The sequence below is a fragment of the Aphelocoma coerulescens genome, chromosome 2 (assembly GCF_041296385.1).
Source record: "Aphelocoma coerulescens isolate FSJ_1873_10779 chromosome 2, UR_Acoe_1.0, whole genome shotgun sequence".
Taxonomy (NCBI): Eukaryota; Metazoa; Chordata; class Aves; order Passeriformes; family Corvidae; genus Aphelocoma; species Aphelocoma coerulescens.
The window spans coordinates 134,271,378-134,294,412 of NC_091015.1; the positions used below are offsets into that span (position 1 = coordinate 134,271,378).

A 23,035-nucleotide genomic window follows, 5' to 3' on the forward strand; every position below is an offset into this window, starting at 1 on the left:
TTAACTTTATCTTCTTTACTGTAAGGAAAACAACATGCTGAGAAAGGCAAATGAGTACAGCAACCAAATATAAGTAGAGCAGGACCCTCCCTCCCACTGAATACCAACTTCCAGATGACTAAGTTACGCTCATTCACATATTCTAAATTCATTGCCATAGGAAAATTTCTTCTGGCAAAATGTTTTTCTTCCTCAAGATGCCAAGTACTTTTTTTCACTATGAAAGCTTTGGTCTAGGGAACCTTGAACTCTGGATCCCGTTTTTTTCTCCCCCTCCCTTCCTGCTTCAGAACAGAGAAGAAGCCCAGAACAAAGGTTTATGCTGCAAGAGAGTTCACAAATGAGGGTACCATCAGAGCAGGATGCACACTACATGCCTCTGCCTCAAATGGAAGCACATACATAGCTTCACCACATTTTAAGGACCATTTTATTTAATGCCCCTAGTTCTGGGACTGGGGGGATAAAAAACAAATCAGTTGACAATTGTCATGTTTTTAATTTCCCCATGTCTATCAACTTCTGTCCTATCTTTTCTGTTCATAGGACAGACACAGAGCTGTTCACACTGAATGAAGTAAGAGGGGTATACTGTGGGAATCGGATGCAGCCCTCATCCACAGCTGCAGGTTTCAACTGATCCTATTTCAGGAAGGTTCAGGGTTGCAGGTGTTACACAATCAGAGAGATAATCTCAAAGAGAGGCCAGTACTGTCTGAAATGTTCTTCTCCTTGCTTCAACTTGCACGGAGTTGCAGTTATCCCTGCCATCCTACCCCCCTCCCCAAATTGGAGAAATTACACCGGAGACACAGTGACACTGAAACACAGAATGGCTGAGGTTAGAGGGGACCTCTGGAGATCATCTATCTAGTCCAACCCAGTGCTCAGAGCAGGGTCAGCTACAGCAGGCTGCACAGGACATGGTCCAAATGGGCCTTGAGTATCTCCAAGGATGAAGACTCCACAATGCAACAACCAAAGTCTAAGTAAGTTTTTCATTTATGATGAGCCCATCAAACGCTATTTGGCCATTCATGCCCTGCTACAGTTTGAACTATGAAAGATTCATCCAACTTTGGGATTGTATATGCCTCAAAGACGCCTGAAAAGAAACATGCTTTGCTGAGCACAGTCACCAGACTCTCCAAGAAAAACTTCCCAACTCTATATTCACATAATCTACAGGCTAGAGTTCAGTGGTTCTGTATGGTGTGATTAAAGTGTTCAAAGAAATGTTTACAGTTTTTAAAGAAAGACTTCCCAGAGTAAATAATCTTTAACAAGGAAATTTCTTGAAGAGATACCAAAGTAAAGGAGAAATCCACTAAGTGGGAAAAAGTAGCACTTTTTTAATACTACAGACTACACAGACATGGAGGGTAAACTACACAGGTGGAAGATTTCAGACCTGTATCAGACACCAAGCATTCTTAGAAGAAGAAAACAACATCTTTACCAAGAAGTACCAGCATATCAACATTAACATCACAGAAACAGTCATACTTTGACTCACTCAAAGAAGGATGAAGACCTGACTCCAAGGTATGTAATCCTCCAGGTATGTAATCTTTAACAACCTCACAGAACTGATGTAATTTTGACACAGGAGGTGTGCCTGCTTAGAGAAACCCTCATGAATTCTCTTATCCCCTTGTCTAGCCAGCTCTGTGACAGCAAATAATGCTGGGCCACACCTGGGCCTCTTCGGCCTTTCCTGCTTCAGAGAGAAGAATAACCACTAGCCCAGACAGACAGATGAAGTGGGTCAGAGTAGTTCTTCATGGCATGAAGTTTCTTTTAGTCAACAGGTCACCTGTCTCCTGGAGCTGGCTCTGGCAGCCGCAACATGTGACAGAAGCAAATTTAAAGCAGGACTCTGGTACTGAGACAGCACCTCAGAGTCACACCAGCATTTCATGAACTTTTCCACTAAGAATCATTTTAGAGAGGTATTTCAGACTTCTCAGAAAGCCTCAAAGACTTCCCACAAAGTCTCCATTGAGAGTTTAGAAATGAGGAGGGGTGGAATGCTAGAAAACAGGCCCTCTGAATAACTGTGATATAAGAGGCATTTCAAAGACCAAATACTTTGGTTTTAACTACCCTGCTTCTTTAGGGCTGCCCCTAGGCCACCAACAAGACAGGACTTGCCTGCTTTGCTGATAATCAAATAAAAAACTCAGGTGCAGTCACAGATAGGACCCTCCAGCACACACTCAACCTCAAGCACTTCAGCTGCCTAGCACTTGCTTGGCACAGGAAAGACATAGAGCTGAGGCAGATCACAAGATGGGTGCCTAGAAAAGGGGAGCCTGTAGAGCAAAATTTACATATGGACATTCTCATGCTAAGCACCTACTAACAGCTATCTTACACAGACCTTGGTATCAAGAAACAAAAATCAAAGCAAACAATTAATGACTTACATCATGGTAAAATACAAAGAGCTTAACTAGAACTTCCCATTAAAAGCGACTCCTAACTAGCTTCAGGTAAAGACGAGAGTACAACTATATGTGACAAGGGCACAGCTGATGCTGCTGTACCTTTGTTGGAGGGCAAAGCACATGCACCAGCCCTGGGCAGCTGTGCACATCTGGTATCCTGCATGAACAGCTACCATGGGCAATCTGGGCACACACCCAGCATACCAGGTTTCAACTCAAACATGAACACAATGAAATAATTACATAACAAGACATTGCCTTTAAAAATCAAAGCCAAAAGCCACTAGATTCAAGAAGTTTGCTAATGTCACAGAAATAGCACTATAGTTTGACTGAAAAAATGCTGCTATTTTCAAGTATTTCTAATCTTCTCAGTGAATCACATGTAAGAAACTATGAACCAAAACCTGAAAGCTTTCAGTACACAAGCAACACAGACTTCATTCTACACCTTTTCAGCCTGAACCCAAGAATAAATTTAACCATATTAACCTTTTCAAGTTAGTGTCTGCAGTTCTGTAATTGTACTTTGATAATCTTCAAGTTGATACATCCATAGTAATCAGTTACAAAAAGATGGGCTTGCTCACATGTCATAAGCGCTGAATCAAGGAAAAAAAAAATTAGAACACCTAATTTCCAGCTCAGGAGATAACCCTATTTAATAAGGTACATGTTACTCTCTTGTATGTTAGGTAAATGTTTTCTTTAAAAAAATATATATTTAATTGCTGCTTTGAAAATCAGGGCTCATGAAAAGTCCATATGTGGAAATGTATTTATTCTCATTTTTAAGTGATTCCACATGTACAGTTACTCAAGTGTAAAAACTTATACATCTTCCAGTACAGCAGACCAAACACTAAAAAGTTGGAAAAATGTTGTAATAGTAGGAGATTTATCTAAGAAGAAAATAATGAGAGTCAGTGTTAAAATTTTTACAGTACTAACACTACTAAAATGCATGTTCATGCAGTGGCCAAAAGAATTATACTATAGGCTTAGAAATAAATATTCAAAAGCAGCAGTTTCTAAACAGCAGTCCAAAAGGCCATGGTTGGCACATGGTTCTATTTAGGGCATTTTCCCTGTAAGTCTTCATTAGAAATGCATGGTGGTCTTGAATATATTGAAGGAGGAGAGCTGTTCCATTGCTAAAAAATTCTGGAATATCCTGGCTCTGTTTGAGTTTAAAAAAAAAGAAAAAAAATTATGTTTAAGAAGTCAAATAGTTAACCTTTTCTTTCATACATATTCAGTAACTATTAGAGGTTCTATAGAAACAGTACCTAAGTAAAAACTAGTTATTATTTAATAATGTTTTTAAATATATCCAAGCTATTTTGGCAAATTGGTGTCTTTGGAACTGTGTTCCTTATTTATAGTCTGAAAGGCATAGGCTGCTCATACTAATCAATTATATAACCCCTTTTAAATCTGAAAAGCAAATATAAGCTCTCACGAGTTTTTCAAGACCTGAAAGCCCTCTCATTAATTAGCTTTCTAAGCCAATTAAAAGAGGTTTTTTGAACATCACTCAGACAACGTTTTGTTTAACTAGCCGCTTAGGAAACACCATTCTATTCAATATTTAAATTCATAGTTTAAACAACTCACTGAAATTCTACAGCATAATTTACTACCCTTGGCAAACACATCAGAAACATTACTTTATTCCTTAAATAGCCCTAAAACTCCACACCAACGAGTTAGAGATTTGTCAGAACTGGACTATCTTTCACTTACCTTCACATGACACACAAGCACAGGAAGCAAGCAGGAAGTTACTCTTTAGCTTGAGCCAGCCCTTAGCTTGAGCCTGAGCACAGGAGCAATTTCTGCCCACCTAAATAGGTATGGTAACACATATCTTTGTGCTAAGCTGGCCCACCAGCCTTTCAGGTAGACACAATGCTCATTTCAATGTGCATGGCTCTATGCATACTCTGGTGCATGTAGTGGACCATAATTTTATGCATGGCTGACAAATAAACCCATGTTAAAGGGTCTGTTCATCTTCAGAAACAGTGCAACAAAAATACCCAAAATACAACACGTTCCACTAGCGTTCAACATTCAGAACCTACCAGTGGTTAAAGACAACCTGATTGCAAAGATACTCACAGAGCCATTAGGGGAGAAAAGGAAGGTGCTCCAACAGTCTCACTCACCTCCAGATGGACGTAAGGCATTTCAAATTGCTAACAATTTCACTATCATTATTGCCATTAAACTTCCTATGGCCTCATAACTACTACATCCTGGCAATAATATATTGCTCCAGAACTGAGCTTTTAGTCTTCCTGATACCTACTGTGTTTACCTTTTAGTTTGTCCACATGATAAAAAGCCAATGCACTTTGCCAAGACACACACCTAAGACAGGCAGTAAATATGTATGTGCTTCAGACTGTATTTTTTACTGATTAGTCAAACTTATATTGTACTGTCAAAATCTGATTTTTCATCCTAACTCAGCTTCATATTAAGCTAACTTTTTTTGCTGTTTATAATGTATAAAATCATCCTACCAATCATCCATTATGATGAACTTTTACACTAAAGAAGAGGCAAAACCTTTGCACATGTTCACAGTCCACCCAGAAACAAAACCACAAAGAATAAAACTTTTTTTCCCCTTAAGTTTCAGAAAGTGTTTATTTAAGGTTAAATTATTATTTTCTTCCTGTAATAGCAACTTTTTCAAAGTTAGTTAAAATGTTTGCTGTTACAACCTCTACAGGTTGCTAAACACTTTCTGGGTACAAAGTCACAAGTTCTGCGGAATGCTGCTCTGTGTACTCTGCCTCTGCCAGCTCAACTTCCCTAGGTAACACACGCACCATACAAACACCAGATATAAGTGGGGAGTTAAAGGTCTGTGCTTTCAAATTTTGTTATCTACAGAACACACAGCAGGTTCCACTTGACCACTCAAAGCATCATCTTCTGGGTTTCCTACGATCACAGCAAGTGCCACATCAGTGCATCTCTTCCATGCAGCCAAAAAGGTTTAAAAGATAATCCAGTAAGTCAAGTAATCACAGGATTTGTACAGAATTCAATAAAAAAACAGAACAAGGTTTCCCTACTCTATGATACAGTGAAAAGGCATGTCAGCACTCCCTCAGTTTTAGAACTCATAACTTTTTGTAAAAAAGGATACAAATTTTCTTTTTCCCATGTTATTCAAAGTAGTATTATTCTAAATATACACTGTGCTTCCATTAATTTATGGTATTAGTAAACAAGTATTTATGGTAGCATGTTACTTTTTATTCCTTGTAACACAAATGAAACGAATTTCAGTTCTTGAAACAAGTGTCCTTGTGAACTAGGATTTCAAATAAACAGCTTGAAACATTCAGGTTCCTCTTACATGATAAACAACTAATACGACAGATGTTAAAACTTAAGACTGAGATTACTGCCTGAACATTCCTGCAAAACTTAAATTGTGCTTCATAATATTTGGAAAAGCCCCAAATGGGAGAACATGAAGCCTCCTGTCAAATGAGCTCTCTTCCAGGGCAACATATCCCATGTCTGACAAATCCTGAAATGTACAAAGGGGCACCCAGCAAAGATTGCTAAACACACTGAAGATCAATACCTTTGCACAAGCAGCACAACCTGGAGCACTAAGCATGGGACTGGCTGCTGCAACCCTTCAGTTTACGCTGCTGGAGAAACAAACATGTATCTTCCTGGTTTCTTAAATGAACAAATTGATGCACAGTTATAATTACAGAAGTTTTGTAAAATTCCCTGAGGAGTTCTCTATGTCCCAATAAAGCACAAAAGTGTACCAAGGAACAAACTGTTACTGCCTCCATTTTTAGGAACCTTGGCAGTAAAAAAAATAAAAATACATAAAAGACTAAGCCAAAATAACTAAATGGTCACATAAAGCCAGATAGCATGATAGAGGTATTAGAAACCTCAACAACCTCAGCAACTGCTCCAACTGTCAAAATTAGCACTCTTATTAAAAAGATGGCATGATTTTGGTTTGCTTCTGTAAAACAACAGTATAAAACATATAAGAGTACTCCAAACAACTAACTCCACAAAGCAAACTTTAAATACAGACTACTATCAGATTTTTTTTCTTCTGGCTTATCTTAAAAGAGCTAATGAGAGATTTTATGAAACACCATGTACAAATATCATGAGAGAATAGCTATACAAACAAATTTTAAGAACATTTCTCCTTGCAGTCCCTCAGAACGCAAAAATCACAAGTGACTATAATTGGGCCTAGAAAAGCCTTGCATGTATATCAGAGGTGCCATCACAATTCAATCTTTCAACTATGCTTCAAAAAAAGCTCAAGCATATCCTCATGATAGCAGATGTGTTCAAAATGCCATCAGAAACAAACTACCACATCAAGAATTTATATTTAAAGAAAACTCTTATTATCACATAAAACTTAAAATCCACAGTTCTACAGCCAAGCTGTATAGTACCCTGGGCTCTCAAATCTAGAAGTCTCATTAAGGTTTTCTACAAGCACATACAAAAATAATAGTAATTTTTTTTTTTAAAAAAAAGGGGGGGGAGGGAGGAAAGGAATTTTAAGCAAGAGCAAGACATGAATCCAGTTTTTATGTGAAAACAAGGTAATATAGTTCTGAAGTGCTTCTGACAATAATCAGAAAATGTTAGCCACCCCAACAACTGGAATATATAACTCTTTTGGCTGAGGTCTTTCCCTCTCAATATTGTTGATTTCTGACCAACAGGTTATTTAAAATAAGCTGGTCATATCTACCAAAAGTACAAAAACATGTAACAACTACAAGTTAAGCTCAAGACAGGTAAATTTGTATTGATCTACAGAAGTAAAACTTCTTTTCAACCCTGCAAAGAAATTAAATGTTCTAATGAGCAAGCAAAGGTAGATAATTCTCAAACCTGTGTGTACCCAAACACACAAATGGAAAGAACAGAGATGAAGTAAAACCTGTTCCAACATGCTGTACATTAGAAATCTGACTCTCATATTTCATAGGATCCAAAGTAAATGAAAGATGCAAAGAAAAGCAAGCTAAGAACAAGGCAGAACAAAAAAGCACAAAGCTTTCACACATTACAGTGTTGAGGAAACCCACTGAAACACATCTTTGTAGTTTTAAAAGGTCAAAGGAAAAAAACCCAGATGATTTATTCTTAATGCTATATTTGAACACACACACACATACATGTCCTTCACAAGCATCCTTGGATCTTAAATTAAACATACTTTCCCCACAGATCATGAAATTGACCCTATCAGACAAAAAAGTTTGGCTAAAGATTGGTAACTAAACCAAGCACCCATAATTCAGCAGAAAACACAAAATGTTTAAAAATGGATTTAAGACTACTAGTAGTTTACCATGAGGATTTGAACTTTATGAATGACAGTCTGCTGAAATTACAGAGCTGAAGAACAACAGCTCGAAGAAAAAGCCCAGCAAAAAGTAACTTCAAATACAACTAAATGCACAGAAAGACTACTTGTCCTTTTGTGTATAGGCCATTCAAAGATGGCTTTCCTATCACAACTCTGTTGGGCTGTTTGTGGGATGAGAAGTAATTATTTACACACTACTTTTCAGAGCAAAGATGGCCATAACGTGCAGTTAAGACAGGCAAATGAAAGGCAGCTGATGCCTGCGCTCATACTCTTCAAAGCACTCCTGATGTGGAAGGCCTCCTTCACAAGAATTTCCACTAATTTACAACAGGAAAGGAATCCTCCCTAAGCAGCTAGGCTGAGATTTTACTCTGCTATTGCTTATATTACATTCCTGGTGACAAAAGTTGTTGACATTAAGGTTGAACAGTCAAATTTGCGCTAGAAGAAAAACCGTCTCGCATATCGCTTTCAACTTTTTTTTCCACTACTGACAGCACTTGAATAGCCCAAGAATTTTGTTTAAAAGTGTAAGACTGATTTCATCAAGTGCAATTGAGGAAATAAGTCTTACACTCTTTCTTACAAAGGCTGTTTTATTTGCTTTTCAGTGATATAGGCCAGTGGTACTTTGTCACGGCCTTTGAAATTGTCCGCCATTTCTTCTTCAACTTTACAGTTCCTAGGAAATGCATAAACTCCATGCCCAAATGTTTCAGGACTCGTTTTCCCCGAAGGCCATTCCTTAACAGGACGAGCTCGCACATGTGGCCAACTGCTATATTAAGGAAGAGGATTAGTATCTGAAAACCGATCAACATCTACATCACCGCTGGATAGAATAATTGAAATTACTGCACCATCATTCATCGATAGGCCCGCAATCAGCGCCGAGCATCGCTAGCATGGTGCATGAGAACAAGAACGGGGCTTTAAAAACTCAGTTGTTTTCCTAACAGGGTTGTCACTGTTGTAAGACGTGACTTGGAAAGCTTATGAGGTGCAACTGAGTACTTACTCAGCTGGAAGTAATAGAGTGATACTTTCACAAGAGCCTTTAAAAACCAAGTGTGCAAGTGATGTAACACCAGTAGATAGAAAAAGTACAGGAAAACAGCATGTAGAGGAGAGAAATAAAAGGCATTTATGTGAAAAGTAGAATTGTTACTCTAAGGGTTTTTTCTCTTAAATCTCTGGCCTGATAATAACAGTGCATATTTCAGTAACATCCATTTGTGTATTACACTTGGGAGACCACTAAACACTCATTTAATTTGTAGAACAGCACTAGATGCAATAGCCCAATCTCTCCACTTCTGCCAGAGTTTATGACAATTTATTTATTTACTTGATTATTGGAATCACAAGAGGCTGGACTTTTAACTTCTTCTATTGACTAAATCCTGAGATATACGGAGAGGATATAAACACTTAATTCACATAATTATGTTGAAACAATGCCATACTAAAACAAACATAGAAATTCATGAGTATTGAAATCACAGCTTCAGCTCTCTGTTTAGGAGATTTGGAAACAGAAACCTTAGAATACACTTGCACATGAAAAATAAGTGTCAGTCTTAATTTAGAATTTCCTTGTTATTACTGATATAAACAGTGCAACAGAAATTTATGTACTTTGAGATTGTAATATCTTAGAATAATACATGTCCTTAAAGTATGGTTATAAAAATATCCATCATAGTATCTGTAGTTAAATATACAAATTAATATATTTACAACGGAACTAACATGCCATAACAGTCTCTTTGCCAAAAACATTTGTCACTTGGGTAGAATAAACAAGTATCTTAAGTTTTTAAAGCCTTTCTGCAGTTCAAAATTCTCATTTATCTCCATGACTGTGTTAGATTAAAATGCACAAAAATTCTGCATTTAGGAAAGGGAGATGAGAGGAGATTTTTATAAAACCAGAACTCTGAATGGTGTTCAAATGTATGCAGATAACATTACCAGTTTTGCTGGCACAAATTAGGTCCTATTCATTTTTACAGTTTCTGTTACTAGAGGGAAACAAAGATGACAGCACTCCATTTTGGTTTCTTAAATGCAGAAAAATGAAAAGTATCCTAAGTACAATTCAAAGCAGTGCTCATTTGGAAAGCTGAGAAAAATATTTTTCAAAAAGAGAAGTGTTAACTTTTCAAGCCATTATTTGAAAGCTCTTAAGGACAAAGTTGAGAGAAGCAAGGACAGGATTACAGCAACATTAGATACAACCACAGAGTCTTGTAAAGTACAGTGGAGTAAAACAAGTGTGGGTGGGACGTTATGTAAAAGGAAATAAATAAATCAGTCAACAATTACATGTATTGTTTTAAAAATACCCATGAAATTTTGTTCCATCATCTTCAGCAGACTCTAGTGGATAACCTCACCATCTTATTGCTGTAACCACATCTCTTTCCCACCATTTTGTTATCTCCAGAATCAAATCTCTTTCGGAAGAGGATCATAAACGCATTAGGGCAAAAGCAATGGCATCCATTTTCTGTTCCTTTCCACTTATCTTGCCACCACAAGGTAGTGAGAAAAAGGGGTCACTACTGCAACTACAGACGGCTCAACTTCAGGTTAGCAGCATTCATTTTCTAACAGGCAGAGGTCATCAAAGAACTAACCTACCAAAACCATTTCCTTTGCAAGAACATTCTCAAGAGAGTCCTGTTAGAATGAGATTCAGGATGAACCTTTGAGTGAGACTGAGGACCACCTTGAGACAACCCACTGAACAGCCCTGGTGCTTACTAAAGGTATTTAAAACTCTAATCTGGTTTGGGCAAGTTGGCAATTTTACAACTTGAGTTCCTGTCACCACAGGAAAATGCCACAGTAGGGACTATTCCTTATTTCAGAATCTCCCTTTCATCAACATAGTCTGTAGAAGAATTCCCAACACCATAATCTTATCCTCATGCGTAACAAGCATTTATCAGATGTCTCACCATTTTTGAGGAAAGGAAAATAAAAATCAGACTTAACTCTACCCTACTTAACTTCTGACACTTGTTAAAGCATTAAATCATGTTTCTTATCCTCCACTGCCATTTCCTAAGATATTCTTGTGAAAAGGGGCTGAGAGCTGCTGTGAGTGTATAGCATGAGCTATGGGACCATCAAAGGACTCCATTCCATTTAGTTCCTTCTAAGAAGGCACTTCCCAGACACATTAGGAAATGAGGTGTCAGAAGGTATTTTACCTGTTTGTCAAGGATTCATAAACTGCCATAAAATAACATATATTAACAGAATCTAGCTAAGTCAGTGAAAAAATTTAAATTACACACTCAATTATGGATAACAGGACTCTGCTCCTTAAAGCAGTATCACATGAGTTTCTCAAGGGCCACTAAAAGGTGATAAAAAGAAAAACAGAGTGTTAAGCTCTTCAGGTGGTCAAAAGCTTCTCTACCAGAATAAGGTACTTTCTGTTCTTTTTTCTAAAGTCTAAAGAATGGTTGAACCTTTTTCAGTCATATTTTCAGTTAGCTTTTACTTTCTGCACAGCAATTTAAATTACAAGGACATTTTGTGGTAAAATTTTAATCTACTAAAATATAAATGTGCACAAAAGAAAAACAATTAAGCTTCATCTGCAAAATATATTGAAGTTGCCAATATAAAGTGCACACATGAAAAATTAAGCCTATAAAAATATATAATGAAAGACATCTGGCACAAATGTCAGCCTTCACATGCTTGTTTTGTCAGCTGTCAAATCATGGTAATATACGATGGTAAAAGGCACACTGACAGCAGCATTCCCAGTATTTTAAGGAACAATCATAAAATACTTGCATCTGCATTGCTACCAAAGTAATTGAACAGGGCTGGTGGTCCACAGAAAAATATTCATGCTTAATGCTTCTGAATCTCACATGAAACTCTTCCCAAATTATTTCTTTTCCACACAAGGCTTTTTGAAAGAGTTATCTGGAGTTCTGAATTATTGCATGAGTTATTACTCATGCAAGCCTTTATAGTTATTGTAGGTAAACACTGTTCCTAAGCAGCAAATGACATGGGGTCAAGGAATGCTTGCTATTCAATATATACTTACCTTTGTCAATAAGAAAAGTATTTTAGAAACATACACAAGAGGGAAAAAAATTTCCTTCCACCAATTCCCTGCTTGATTTCATCCCAAAGAGTTAATTATTTTGGTATATCTTGCTGATTCAAAAAGCCAGTGCTTTTCCTCTACATCAAACACAAGTTCCAGTTACACTTTGTACTTGAGCACATGAAGCACTAAAACCTCAGGATGTGGTCCTATTACCATCTTCTTGTAGTCCATACTGACTAACAAGAAGTTGGAAGGAAAATGAAAATATTATACTAATATAGGTTTTGATCTTAATTTGTTTCTTCATAAAATAATGATGGAGAGTAATACCATGGGACAAAAAAAAAGTTGTCCAAGATGATGCTACCTGTCTGAAGATTTTATATAGCATTATAGTCGTCATCTCCTGGAAACCAAAGGAACAGTAGTAATAAGAGTTAGTCACAAAGACTCCAACCTAGCTTCCTGTTTAATATATAATCATGTTGCAACAAAAACATGTTACTTTTAAATAACCATTCCTTCAAAAGTATGCCTGATTTTTTTTCTGCTGTAGTCAGGAAGCTAAATCAGGTTTGCATTTATTCACATACCAGGCACATGGTGACATTTTATTTAAATGCTGAGGAAGGTGTATGAAGAAAGTTTTCACTATAAACTAAGTTTATTTAGTTTAGTTGTTGGGATTTTTTTAATTTGTAAAGTTAATTTCTACCTTGATGTTATGAAGTAGAAAAGTTTTAGTCTTTCTGAAACTTACTTTCAAGTCAGAAAGGAAGACCGGTGAGACTTAAGGGATAAAACTACGACTCTTGGCTTTCAAAGACACTGCAGCAGGCACTGGACTTGGTGAGTCCCGGTGGAAGCTGCCAAGTGATGGGCTTTTCTAAGGAAAACGCCAGTAAGAAAATTTTATTAGGTGTCATTTTACAAGGTAAATTGAAGCAAAGTCTTCCAGCCACTGAAATTCAGAAATAATGATGCCTAGGCTAAAACTGGTTGAAGTACAGATGGCCTCAACAGGGGTATCAGACCTGACCAAGGGCATCTTCTACCACACAGAAATCTGACTAACATAAAACTGGCCAGTAACAGCTTGAGTTTGTGACACTTGCCTATACAATGTTACCATTCAAAGAACTTTTTTCTCTCAATCATTTTACTGAGTAACACCTAGTATAGACAAACTGAATAAATCTCACTGCTTTCACTCCTCTAGATAGCAGCTAAGCATGTAAGAAAAGTTCTCATAGTAGTGTAAGTCTACAATCACTTGTGCCAAAAGATATATATATACATACACCTAACTCTTTTCAGTAAGTTTTTGTTATCACCAAGACTGTTAAAATGAAGCTTTCCACAGGAGCAGCAGCTCAGTGAAATATTACTGTCACTTCAAATGCTTTCTGTATAATATCAAATACCACCAAGATATTTAATCAGATTGATTATCTGAGGCTGAAACAAACAACTTGCAGCACTGATGGTCAAAATCATTATTTTAGATGTGAAGAAGGACAAATGAAGGCCTGTACTGATCCAGCGCCAGAGAACACTGTACATTTTCTTTCTGCCCCTATCTTGAAAATCAAGAGACTTAAGGAGAAAGAAAAAAAAAAGTATGTTAAGACATGACATTATGGCTAATTCATAGATGAAAAATAAGACTACAACTATCACTAGTAGCTTTAATTTTGTACAATGAAATTATCTATAATTTGCATATTTAAACTGGATTTCTCAGTGTATGGAGTTTTTCACACTTTTCTATAAAGAAAGGGAGTTATAAATTTTAAATACCCATATACATTTCAGAAGACTATATTAATATTGCACATGTTTTTTTCCAACAAATTTTGAAGCACATAAGACAGTGTCTTCATATAACTTATCTTCTAATTTTTAATATAAAAAGTCTTAAACCTCATAATCCCTCTGCTGCATGAAAAGGTGTTTCAATCCCCAGCTGACAGGCAGAGAGTAAGGAGCATGGAAATTCAGTTTGACAAACATGCACTTGACTGACTTTGTGCCCTCAGCCGTCCATAATTTTGCTCTCCCATAATGATTTTTTGATGCCACATGAGGGCTGTCGACAGGTAAGGTCCTTCTTTCACTAACAGGATGACAGTCATATACCCAATGACGTAATTTCTTATACTCTGTAGAGGCACAGTTCCTTTGGGGCAGTGGAAGAAAAGGGCAAACACACACATTATCCCACAAACACACATAAACATGTTTTATCTCAGTCATGATCACATGAGTTTCACTTCCTTCAGAAACCAGACTAAAAATGACAAATGTAGGGAAGATGCATAAACACACAACTATCGGATTCATTTATTCTCACACCTTTTTATCTCTCTCCTACTCACTTCCTCAGTAATTTTTGGTAAGCCTTCCCTGTTACATTGTACCAATCATCAAAGAGAAACTTGGGAAACATTCTGGCATCCATGTAATTCTTGTAAAAACACCAGGAAGTATAATCCTCTCAAAACAAGGATCCTAGGGAACTAGGGAAGCAGTATTTTGGCTTTTTACCAACCGTTTCACAGCAAAGGTAATTAGTAAGTTACATACCATTGGAAGCAACACCAGCACAAATCCAGCTTCCCTCACTGCTTGCTCTCTCTTCTAATGATGCCAAGACCGTGACAGGCTTACTTAACATGGTTATTGTTTCCAGTTTCAAACCCTTATACTTAATTAAGTATCAGCTCTAGATGATCTGTCTTAAACAGCCAAACAAACCAAAAATACTCCAACTCCATTACCTCATCTTCTTCCCCCCTCGCTATAGCAACAATGCATCAGAAACACTTCAGAAGGAGTTAGTTTGTGTTGAATGGCTAGGATTTGGTAAGTGCATGCGAAAAGCTACTTTTGAAATAAATTACACAGCATAACATATGTTTCAGTAACAGTAAGTATCCAGATTCTGGTCAGTCTTTTCATATCAAGAGAACGCTATGTATCAGGAGCAAAAGCCTGTGACAGAAGTCATCTGAAAAAACAAAAAGATGAGTAATAAGTTGCGTTTCATGCATATTAGGTACAGTCTTCTATCACCTGACAAACTAGAAGAATTGCCCCTCTGTCTCTTGTACAAAAAGCTATTGCCTTTTGGGATCAAAAAGTATCAGTCATTTGCAAAGGCTTTAAAAGTTTTATATAATACATAATCACACATGCCTGTGCACAAATACACCCCCATCCTAATGGAATTCCGTGATTTCCATTCAAATGCTGAAAAGATTCCAAAGAGCTGAAAAGATTGGGACGGCGATCAGCATCTCAAAACTCCTTTCGAGAACAAACAGGAAATGATAACTAATGAAAAATTCCAAATATTATTAATACAGGAAAATATGTCCAGCTTTGACAACCAATGCAGTCCTGGAATAAACACTTCCATCTTCAGTAGCTGCTAAAACAAACACTCTTTTACAGGCTTTGACAGAGAACAGAATTCATTTCCCCTTTACAGCTGCAGTGTTTCAAAGTCAGTTAAACATCAATGTGACAGCCTTACTTGCGAGAGCTCAGACATTTACTATATTATCTTAGCTGGACATGAGTAGAAAGCAGAGACTGTGAAGCCAGAGAAGGCAGAGGGGAGAGAGGGAAATCAAGATTGTTTTTCTTAAACACCTTATGAAGTGTTCATCTTAGTTTTTGCCAGAGGGTTATTTTTCTTGTTCATTTATTCTGTATTTAAAGACCCAGCTAATACAAACACAGCACAGGTCTGGAAAGCAAAAAGTTCACTAGGATGGAGCTTGTTTGCACAGATACTACTCAGCTACCAACTTCTCGCTCTGTGATAGCATGCTTCTACAAATGAAACCCAGTTGACTGAGCTGTTATCAATGCTTACAAATTAAACTATCTTATTTGCTGCTAGCCATCACCCTACTGATTTTCTCATTAATATCTAGAAAACACACAGTTTAGTCTCTTACCCTAATTTCTGCCATTGACTTTCCTGTACAACCCCTACCTCACAAGACCATTGTGAATCTTAACATATATTAATTTCACACAGAGCAAGCATGCTAAGTACTTAATAGTAAGCAGTTAGGAATATTGGCCAGATGTCAAACCAACCCTAAGAATGTGCACAGGCCACTAAGTTGAGGATCATGAACAAAGATTAGGCACTAAATAACTGTAGTAGCCATTTGCAAATTGAGATTCTGTGGAAACCTGGCTGCTCACATGATTATGGTTCTGTCTACTTCCAGGTGCTCAATTACATTAAACAAAATTAAAAATACATCAATACATGTTCTTACTACTGGTTTCACATGAAAGCAGTTGTTGCCACTGCAGGAAATGCTGTGATCACAAAGAGAAAATGTCTTATGAATTACCTACACAAATGGTTTGCTGAGTGACTAGTTCTTTCATGACAAATGATACCTACAATACTGAAAAAGTTTTCCATTTGAATTTTGAACATATTTATCACTTCTCTGTGCATGCTATAAGCAAGCTTGGAAAAAAAAAAATCTGCATTTCTTTTATTCTTAATGGTGTTTTGTACATAAATACTGAAGAAGAAGCACATCTGAAATACAGCCTAAACTACAGATCTACTATTAAAAAATAAAATGGAGAGAAAAGCTAGCAAAAACAAAACAGTGTCACATGAAACAGTCTGTGTAAATTATGTTATTACATGGTATTCTTTTTTTCTTCTTTAAGGCAAGCTGGAATTTTAGAGAAAGACTGATGATTTGTGGCCATATCATTTGGCAAAACATGTAACCTTATATTCAGGAAATCTCCAAATCTCAGCTAATCAGAGTTTGAGCTCCCTTTCATCTTCTGAAGGGTCACTTCACAGTTAAGGGAAAGGCAAATCAAGATGGACTTCATCTGTCAATAATAAAATCACTCTTCTTCACTCTTCATAGCAGCCCCAATCTGTGGATTTCTATTTCACAGTAATACTTAGTGTTTGAAGTTTCTGTCTGGCCATTGACTGACTGCCCATACTCCCCTAAGACACTTTGGTTAGTATTTCCCCCCCTAGGAAAAACAAGAGAAGCAAATGAAACACTCCCTAACAAAAGCTTTTTTGCCTCTGCTTCTCAAAGCCACCCTCTTCCCCAAAAGCTCTAATGAGTGACCTGCGAGGAATGCTGCCCAAGCCAGACTCACGAGATGAGCTGGCCTGCAACTCTGCCTACCTCAGAGAGATGGTGTGTTGTGTTTTAACCATTTACTTGTTAAATCTTAGTGTTTGGAGGGTTGCAGAGGTTTTCTGATGCTGTGCTGCTGGACTCTCCTTGCTCCAGCACCACTATTTTTAGTAACCAGCAAATGGGTGGCTGTAGGACCTGTCCTATCACCAGAAAGCTATCCAGCTTGAAGCGGAAAAGCAGCCCAGCTTGTGCATGCTAGCAATTCTTCAGATAGAGGCTTGCAAGCCCAGCCCTGCTTGCTTCTGCTGCAACTAGCACTTCATTACATCCATTTTAATGCAGTAGACAGCTCTTTTTTTTTTTCTTTTGTAAACAAACCTTTGATCGAAATACTGTAAAATAAATGCATGCCTTTCTCTCTCTTCAGAATCCTTATTGCACTATGTTAGTTACATATGTAACTTTCATATCCTAAAAAATTCCCTTCCCCTACACGTGTACAAAACTGATGACCATGCTCTTCTACCTAGTGTTTTTCCTGCCAAAATTGCAAATCCTCAGACTTGGTCACGACTTGAATCTCCATATCAATTACCAACTTCAGAAACATGATACAAGACATTGAAATGCAATTTAAAATTTATTTCAAACTGACATATATATCAAACTACACTACAATAAATGTAGCTGAATTAATAAAAAAAGGAACAAAAAATTCTCAGAAGCAACAGTAAGTAAATTCTGTTAAATATGCAATTCAAACTATGTACAGACCCAGTTACTCAAATCAGAAATCTTAAGTGAAATATAGGCACGTGGTGTGTGGCAGATTGGCAATGGAAAGTTCTGTAGGACAGGCAACACTCAGAGCAGTGCTGGAGCTGAGCCCACAACTCATGTCAAAACTGATGTCAAAAAGTCTTGTGAATTTTCTCAGTATATGCAATGCACACTGCACAGCTTGTCTCCATTCAATACTCCTCATCATTAAAAATGATGCATTATGCTAAGCTTTTCATTGTCTTAATTTATATCCCATGACATCACAAACTATAGATGTTTTTTAAAAATTCAATTTAATTTGTAAGACAGAGAAATAAGTAATCTGCTGAGATATGAGTAGTTTTGTTACATGACTTTTAAAGGTGAAGTGTGGCTGAAAAAAATGTAACAGCAATATACACCAAATTTCCAATATAAAATTGTGAAAAACAAAATGTTAGAGTGAATTCATTTTTAACTGAAATACCCCTTCTTTTACTCCCCCAAATTCAAGTTACTAAATAACTGCCAAATACTCCCTTCATGTATGACACAGCATAAAACAGTTGAGTACTTGTATTTCAGTAATTTGCAAATTAATTTTAAATGTTTTGGCAGGATAAACTTTACATGCATAAGCTTGCAAAACATACAAGCTGCTTCTTTATCTACTTATAAAAAGCAGAACTCCCTTCAGTTCCAGTCACATGAATTTAATTTCATGATCAATTTTATTATGAAAAAAAATACAGATTCTTCCTATTGGGGCACAAAACATTTATATAAATAGAAGAAACAAAAAATAAAAACTTCGCCATGTGTAAATAACGCTGAAAACAGAACAAACAGTAAAACCCTAACCCCAACTCCCCCCTGTTAAAGAAAATATTTCCCCCTTATCCCTCAATTATATTAATCTCCAATTAGAAAGCTCATGGTAAGTAAAAAAAAAAAAAAAAAAACCAAAAAAATACAAACCACAAAACAACAAAAACAAAACAACAAAAATCCCCCAAATCACCACCCTACAATTTCAGCCTAAGTTAGAGCTTAAAAATAAGCCCCATTCATACAATGCCTTAGTCATCAGGTCACAATCCTAATTTAAAACAACAAATTTTACCTTTTGGTTCCATTATAAGGTGATAGCTAGCACCTCTAGTAATTTAAAGACATCCCATTTTCCTTGAGGTTAACCAGACAGCAAATCAAATAATCCCACAGCGGATTCAGAGCAGGCTTGACCCATTACTGAAGTGTTAAATTAGAATTTCAAAGAGTAACTCCATAGTCACCCTTCACAGGGATAATTTTTAATTCTTCTCCCGTGAAATGTGAAGTTAAGTCAATACTTGATGTTTTATCTCATAACAAAAGCAGACAAAAATACTGCTAACTCAAAACAATCTAGGTTGATTCTTGTTTAATAAAATAGCAAAAGGCCACTGCTGCAATGTTTTAATAGGCAAGTTCTCTCTAGCATTTTTTTACAATTTCAGTATTAATTCACACCAGTAGAGAGAAGCAGGTATTTGATTTACATTTTATGAAATTAAATACATAAATATATTAATTTTCTCAACACAATCCACAAATGCCAATGAATCTGAATTTTGCATATGGCGAAAATAACGCGGGTTGACCCCATTTTACAGCTAAGAAAATGAGGAACTTAAGCTCAAGTGACTTGTTTAGTACACTTCTGGCAAATCTGGAACTGAAGAATAAGCCCCTGGCTCTCTAGCACAAGGTCTAGCTCCATCCCAGTTGTTACCCATGTAAGTTCATTCCCATGGGTACAATTACAGGGAAATTTCAATCGCATGCAAGGCAAATATTGCAAGTCCCCAAATTCTACAAAACGTTCCTGACACCTTAATTAAATTATTTGTTGATAAAAAGCCAAAAAAATAAGTTGTCTAAGGCAACAGCATGTTCAATTTTTGTAGCTGACCCTAAGACAGCCTAAATAAATATTTTTAACTGCCTGTTCCACGCAACAGCAGAAGCTTAGCACAGCAAGAGCCACAGAACCCATCACTGGCATGGCATAAGAGCGGTTGATGTCACTTGGTATCCTAAACAAATCAATGAGACAGAACTAAAAACTGATAATACTACCAGTACATATTACAACATAAAAAAACACACACAAAAAACTCACACATTTTTAATTATTAAAATAAGAAATAAAAATTCTCATGTTGTTTCAGATATGCACCCTCACAGAAAAACATGTTATATGAATCTATTCTGCTCCTCAAGACATTGTCTAAGAAAATACCAGTTCCCTTTTACTGACTTCCTTCCCTGCCAGCAGTAAGCAAAATCAGTTAAAAACCAATAAAACACAATGTTGTCCTTACATTCAGCTAATGCAAGTGAAATATTAGCAGAAGCAGGTTTGACCCAATATTGGATTTTACATTTTCATCTTTCCTGTACTGCCAGTTAGCTCAAACTTTCTGCACGAAACCTTATTTCCCTTCTCAGAATCTTGTCTCTTAAAAAGTCCCTACTCCCCCGAGGAAATTCTAAGGGCAGGTTCAGAGTTGTCCTTTCTCAGCTTCCCCAATACAACTTGAGCAAAAATTATTTACATGAGTGTAACAGAATGGAGTATAACTCATTTATGAAGAAGTTACCACTATGCTTAAACAGCAGTATTTCTACAAAATCAGAACAGTAACAACAGCCTTCAAATCATGTCGTCAGCAAGAAAGTTACAGCATATGGCCCTTCCCACCATAACACAAAGTATTCCCTAGAGGGTTTAAATTTTTAAGAGTTCAATTCTACCATTGCCAGACACTTTCTATATAGTTCACATTTTTACTTCTCAATTGCTCTGAGATATCTAAATAGGTCTCATTTTGATCTTTTCTGGTTTTCAAAAATTCATCAGTTTTACATGATAAAATACCTCACACTGACCTTAGCAATAGACTTGGGAAAAAATGATGGCACAAGCAGTGGCAACCATGTGAAACTTTAATTTGTATTACATCTTTGTAGTCAAATGCATCCATTTAATTATGGACAATGATACATCTGATACAAGGAGCAGAGCTGTGCCTATAATGAATTTTTCATTTCAGCCACTGAACAGGAAAAACACATATTTTAAAGCTATTACAAGTTGCACAAATAGTCAATTCACCAGGAAAAAAATGCCCTTGTTTCAGATAGCTTACTTCATGTTGAAGTAGGGTAAGCTATTCAAAGCATTAAGAACATCCACGAGGGGATATAATTGCTAAATATATCTGTGAATGTATACTTTAGCTTCCTTTGCAGTACCTTGTTTGAGAAGACAACCTTAGGAGTAGCAGATAAATAAATTACATCTATAATAGTAGGCAAGAGAAGAAACTACTGTCCTTTACTGTAGGACACATGAAACAGATAGGATACTCGCCTCCAGTGTAGGAAAATCAGTTCTCTGACAAAGTATTTATACAACAATAAAAAAGCAGAGCTATTCCACAAGCAGCAAAGCTCTGCCCAGAAACACTGAGCAGCCCAGAGACAGCAGCCATCTCCTAAGAGGCAGGAGACCCAAAAGCAAACCCCTGCTCTGAATCAGGAGCAGTGCGATTCCCTCCTCCATCTTGTGCACCCACATGCTGGTGTTCAGAAGGCGGAGGCATGCAGCTATCCACCCTCCAGCCTCTCCCTGCTTCGCAAAGATGGGTGTATCCCTGATGTCCAGGTCTGCTGGTGCATTTGCAGGCACACATCCTGCGGTCATCCTGGGTGAAGTGGGTGACACACTCAGCCACAGCTGTAAAACACTGGCAACCTGCCTGTCCCCAGCTTGGCACAATGGGGAGAGGCAGGGCCACCCTGGGCCCAGCAGCAGCCAGGGAGTGAGACCAGAGGCCAGGAAGCAGGAAGCCATCTGACCCGTCAGCTGTCCCTCTACCCGCGGCACAGGCTGTGCCACTGAGATGATGGCCCTGCAAGAGCCCTCTCCTTGCACCCCGCAGTAGCTCCCACTCAGAGCTGTACCGACAGCCACACAGGTGGCTCCCTGTGGCTTACTGACTATTCAGTCTTGCTGTGACTCTAGCCTTGAAATCCAAAACTTTTCATTTCAGAATTTCCTGAGAGCCATTAAAGCATTTCTGATTAGCAGGGACTTTTCCCCCCGTCCTCAATGAAGCTACTTATGAAATTCAAGCCAACTCATTAACAGCTTTAAGCTAGCCAAAAATAAATTTTCAGTAAGCAATTTCCCCTCAAAATACACACACACACAAGTAAGTCTAACTCTCTAGTAAGAGTCTCACAACCATAGATCAAGCTGTCCTGACCCAAAACATGGGACTATCCCAAAGCTTTATGAGATTGTATCAGAATACCGCAAAACAATTCTCCTGGAAGCTGGGGGCGGAAGGAAATAGCTCAGAAACTGAGTGATGAAGCAAATAGGAGGACGAGTAAGTGGGAGGCAACTTTGATAACTACTATTACTGGAATCAAGTTCGGCAGCAGCAGGCTGTTAGGGGTTTTTTTTCCCCTTTAAGTGCCCACAGTACCTAAAACAGGACCAGAGCACCATATGCATGGTTCCATGCCTATATTCCAAAATAAATACATACTATTGTGAAACATATGTGCTATATACACAGCATATTTGGCACAGAGCTCCTAAAGTTGAAAATTAATAGAACAAATCTATTTAACCATTTAGGTTGTGGCATACAGACTGTGGCGTACAGTAATGATAGTGGTGTGGTTGGGGTGTGACAGTGGTGGAATAGCAGGTGATATATAAGATGGCCTAGTTTGGGGTAGTTTGGGTTTGGGGTTTTTTTGGCTTCTGTAGATTTATATTGAGTACGTTTTAAATGTGGCAACAATAGTGTTATACAGTTTGACGTGCCAGTATTGGTTCCTCAAATATTTCAATGTTGATGTAGAGGGTTGACCGTGGTTGGATGCCAGACACCCACCAAAGACCTCTCTCTTACTCCTCTCTGCAGATGGACAGGGGAAAGAACGTATAACATGTTCATGAGTTGAGATAAGGACTGGGAAGGTTGACTCACCAAACACCATAATGGGCGAAACAGGTTAGAATCAGAGATATTAACTGAATTTATTGCTAACAAAATCAGATAAGGATAATGAGAAGTAAAAGAAAACCTCAAAAACACCTTCCCTCCACCCT

The 23,035-nt window shown here is 37.4% G+C and overlaps 1 protein-coding gene across 7 annotated transcripts in view; it reads right to left on the minus strand.

The window, feature by feature from the left end:
* The window catches only part of NCOA2 (nuclear receptor coactivator 2), a 189,472-nt gene that overhangs the window by 150,051 nt on the left and 16,386 nt on the right, over positions 1-23,035 (minus strand). Inside the window, exon 1 of one of the 7 annotated variants that reach the window (XM_069004920.1) lies at positions 4,575-4,649. The exons of 5 other annotated variants lie outside the window; for them this stretch is intronic. The gene's annotated coding sequence lies outside the window, so the exon portion shown is untranslated. Of the gene's footprint in view, positions 1-4,574; positions 4,650-23,035 lie in introns of those variants that run through there. One more of the 7 variants, XM_069004923.1, reaches the window with a different exon arrangement.